We start from the raw sequence: 5,071 nt of genomic DNA, 5'->3' as shown, positions 1-5,071 counted from the left end.
AGAGCTGCTGACCAGAGTCAGGAAGAAATTGATTATTCCATGGACTCAGAGTAAGCCAACCACTAATGCCCTCAAAATGAATGGAGAACTAAGATCTCTCTTCAACTGAAGGGCTGAAATAGACAACTCATGAGATCCACTGTGGTAATGGGTGAGAATAGACAAGCTTGCAGAATAGACACCCACCATTATGCCACACAGTGTGGTGGGATGAGAATAAGAAGCCAAACTGCATTTAAAGCAGTAGCTCTTAATGCTGGCTGTATCTTAGATTCACCTGGGCAGCTTTACAACCCTAACTCTGCCTGAGGACGATCCCAGACAAAGTAAATTATCTTTTGGTGGTGAGTCCAGATATTTTAGTTTAAAAGCTTCCCAGGAGATTGTGAGCCACTGGCAGAAAGAAAGAAGAGCCATTATAGTGGTATTTCCAATTAATGAGGAGGTTCAGCAAATCCATTCTAGAAGAAGGATGGAAATGGATCACAGGGAAAGAATTTGAGAAGCCTTCCATCCTCACTTGTAACTAGTAGCCCATTGGCCTCCATCTTGGGCTACATCTGAAAACTTTGAGGCCTAAAGGGAAAATTTCATTTAATATTTTCTCTACCAAGTCTGAATTGAATGAAGAGGATGGGCAGAAAGTAGGAGCTGGAGATAGGAGACGAAGAAAGGAAAAAGAAACATGGAGAAATAGCAAGAGCTATGGGAATGCAAGAGCTCTTCTGTCTTTAAACATGTTTGTAAAATACTGCTTAGGGTCTGGATGCATGAGAGAATCAGGTGAAGGAGATAGGGATGATTAACTTGGAGGAAAGAAGTCATAGGGACTATAATAACTGTTTTCAAATATTTGAATGGGAAGCCACAATCACCTAATCTCCTGAGGAAGCCAGCCACATGCCAAATTCTAGAGCAAAAATATACAAAACTTTTAGCATGTATGACTTCTTTAATGTGGTTCCAGAGGCAGAATTAGGACTGGGGTGTTTAAAGTTCCAAGGGTGCAGAATTCAACTCAACCACAATAGAACTTTCTATGAGAGGTAGTTTACAAGGGTGGAAGGGCTTTAGAGTCCAACACCCTGGGTCTATGCCCTGGGCCACCACTACTAACCATGTGAGAAATGTTCTTAAATTCTCTGAGATTATATATATAAAGGCCCTAGTACAATGGTTGGTAGTCACAACACAACATTCATGGGCATTTTCCTGTTGCTCTAAAACTGACAACTGGAATCCAAAGCTGAAGGCAAAGAGGTATCAAGGACCAATCAGTAAATAATAAAGGAACAGCAACCAGATATCCCTTTCAGGGCTTATTAAGAAGTAGCTGAACTTTCTCTGCTTCCCCAACCTTCATCTCTACCACCTGCTTCCAGGCCATATAAGCAGGCAGGGGCTGGGGGAAGTGAATTCTGGGAGGTCATCTGCGTCCTCGGAGGACTGCGTAGCGATGAGATGCGTTTCCTGCTCCCTCCTCATTCAGCAGCTGGAGGTCTGCTTTACACACAGATGCCTGGTCACCTTGTCCAATCGGACAAGTGGAGGAGCAAACTGGAAGGAGAAAGCAGAGCAGAGGGAAGGGGTGGAACGCCGCAGTTTCCGTGCCTACCATTAACATTTGGGGAAGGCCTGGTGCGATTTTACTGTGGATCAAAGGGACGCTGTGGAATACAGCCATGCTTGTGCCTGTCCCACCAGAATCCCACCCAAGAGAACTGGCTGCCAGGAAAGTGGACCCTGGTGACACAAAAACCAGCGGGGTGAATCTGCAAGGGTAGAAGCAGATGGTGGAGATGGTGAAGTGGGAGGCCCCGGTGGCACCTCTGGAAAATCCACATGAGCGCTGAGCAGGAAGCCAGTATTGGCTGTTTGCAGCAGAGAAGTCACCAACAGCCAGCCTGCACTGGCCAGAGAGGCCTCTGACACCTCAACCAGGTAGGAAACACTGGCCTGCCCCTCCTGCCCTCTTCCCTGTCTCCAGAAATGCACAGTAGAGGAGGATGCTGCAGGGGCAGGTACGTCCCCCACCCGTGGGGAGACCCTCCTGGGCTGGGGGCTGGGGGCACATGGTCGTTGTATTGAACTGAGATGGAGGTTGTAAACTGGACTGGAATGGATTGGGCTGTTTACCCTTGAAAGGGACTGGAACCCTAGAGATCTACTCCAGATGTTGTCAGCAGACACAACAGAGAGATTGTGAACATGGCAGAGTTGAAGGCAAGTGAGCGTAGAAAAATAAAATCATTTCATGTCTGTACTTCCCATGAACTAGCATTGTTCACTGAACCAGATGTGGTAGCCACTATTTTTATTATCAACGAAGTGGCAGCAGGCAGGACTGAGGGATGCAGCTTTGGGGAAATGCACTGGAGATGAATCACTGTGCGAGTATGCGGGTGGGGCTTCCCCTACAGGGACTGGGACTGCTCACTGCCAGCTGTCCTCAGAAGAGGTCAGTCCTGGGGCAGGAAATCAGAACCTGGAGTCAGTCTGACTGGCTGTCCCAGGAAGACAGACTCCTGAGGCCTCAAGGCCCTGAGGCCCTCCCTCCCTCCCAGGGCCTCTGCACCCGCATTGACTTATTCTCCAGAATTAAGGGGAAAGGTCCACAACCACTCACAGTGAAGCAGGCAGAGGAGTGTCGTCATTCCTGTCCTGAGGCCACAGCGGTGGTGGCAGCCATAGGCAGCAGCTGAGAATAGCCTTGCCCTGGAGTGACCATCTCGCAACCTCTGATTACATCAGCCTAGTGGCTACAATCATAGGACTTGAGAGACTGGTTATTGAATACACACAACAGGGTACCCTGATAGAGTCTCAAGATTCTTAAGCATAGCAGGTCACACTGTGGGCTAAGGGGCGTGGGGGGCACTAATTATGTCAATAAATCTAGGGTGAGTCAAGGCATTGTCACTTCAGTTACACTGTAATTAGAGTTATCCAACAATGGAGCAAGCTCCTTGTCACTAGAAGTTCTTAGAGGATAAATATTTTCCTTTAGGAAGTATTCTAAGGGTGTTCCCATGACATTTATTTATTTAACATTTATCTATTTTGCATTTACTGTACATCAAGCATCATGCTAAGTGTTTTACACACAATCCCTATTAATAGTGTAGTTTTATGGATGAGGAAACTGAGGCTTAGAAAAGTAAATAAGTTGCCTAAGATCTTACAATGAATTAGTAGTAGAGACTCCAGAGAGGAGTACGCTAGAATAGTCAGTGAGGGAGGATGACACAGTTGCAGAAAACGATTCCTTGATGGAGATGGGCACAGATTGTTACGGGGGCATACAACTTAGTGTGATGGCAGGGGACAGTGGGACAGAGGGAACACTCAGGGAGGGCTTCTCAGAGGAGGTGCTTCCAAGGCTGCTTCTTAAAGGATGTGCAGGAGTTCAAAGGAGGAGAAGGAGGGAGCACCCAGACAAAGGGGCCAGCAAAGTGATTCTCACAGAGATAGTTCAGTAAACATTCCCTGAGTAGCTGAATGACAGCATGGGCAAAGTCACCTAGTCAAGACACCACAGAGCTTTAGGGGTATGGGGATGGGGGTGACACCACACCTGACAGCACAGAGTGCAAGGCAGGGAGTGCTGTGAGCCAGATGGACACAAGCAGCTGCGTGGCCGGCGGACACGTCTGGAGGTTGTTTTCTGAGAGTGGATGTTGGAATGTTAGACTTCCGAAGTGGAATGCTTCCAGATGATGGGAAGACCCGTGGGGTGATGGCTGGCTGGGAGTGGTGGCTGAAAGGAACACGTGTTGAGGGTCATTGGAGTTAGAAGACTGCCCCAACATTTGGAGGCTAAATAGTTTTCCTACAACTCTAAGAATCTATAATTCTTTTAATCACCTGGCTTTTCTCGAAATGAATGGGTTTGTAAAATGCTTTGGTATCATTATGCAAAAGCCGGTTGCCTAATTAAAAGTTGCTATTTTACTCAGCCTTTTGCAAATACACTGCCAGGGTGTTACAATCAAAGCCTGTGATTTTTGCAATAGTACCAATTAAGCTTTTCAGTTTTGTGATGTGTGGACAGAGTGTTTATTTGCGACTCTAACACCCTTTAACCTGGAGCAGTGAAAGCACACAGGACCAGGTCATTGGTTTTCATGCAACTAATGGAGCTCAGATACGTATCACGGTAAGAAACAAATGGCCCACCTAGCTTTAAGGACATAGGTAAGCAGCTTAGCTAGAAGCCTAAGCCTTATCAGCCACCGGAGGCATCTTTGTTGTTTGTGGAAATCTTGAGACACTTCCACCAGTCTCCTCTCTTTAGACACCTTCCCGGTACGGGAGTGTGATATTTAATATTAGGATATATAAATATGTATTGGTTTCCATCTACGGTTCCTGGCTCATAACTCCCATGGTCCTTGTTTTAATTTTGGAGTGCTTTAAGCCTCAGAAGCAGACCTGAGAAAACAGAATCTCTCTCTCTGACCTTCTCCTGTCCTCTTTTCACCTGCTCCTTTCTCTCCCCAAGGCGAGAATCGTCTCTTACCTTTCTGTCTTAGAGCTGGCGCCATAGAGAAATTCTCTGGCTGACCTTGTCTGATTGTGGGTCACAAGACTCCCATTTCAGAAGGGGTCCTGCCCCATACCCTGGAGGAAGGAATACTGCACAGAGAGGCCGAGAAGAATCTGAACAGACAGGCCTTGCTGGGGTTCCCCACTGATCATACCCTTTTGGTCCAATCACATTTCTACGCAGTTGTCCATCACTATCCAGTGAAGTCTCCACAAAAGGCCCAAGAGCACAGGGTTTGCGGAGATTCTGGAGAGCTGAACACATGGAGGTCCCTGGAGGGTGGCACGAAGCTCCGTGTCCCTTCCCCCACACCTCGCCCTGTGCATCTCGTCATCTGTACTCTTTGTAATATCCTTTATGATAAACTGGTAAACATAAATAAGTTTTTCCCTGAGTTCCATGAGTGGCTCTAGCAAGTTAATTGAACTCAAAGGGAGGATCATGGGAACCCCAGCTTGAAGTTAGTTGGTCAGAAGTTGCAGAGGCCTGGCCTTGTGACTGGTGCCTGGGGTGGGGGTGCAGTCT

The sequence above is a fragment of the Eulemur rufifrons genome, chromosome 1, assembly GCF_041146395.1.
Source record: "Eulemur rufifrons isolate Redbay chromosome 1, OSU_ERuf_1, whole genome shotgun sequence".
In the NCBI taxonomy this organism is placed as follows: Eukaryota; Metazoa; Chordata; class Mammalia; order Primates; family Lemuridae; genus Eulemur; species Eulemur rufifrons.
The sequence above is the reverse complement of the archived record's forward strand: the minus strand, read 5'-3'. Positions refer to the sequence as shown.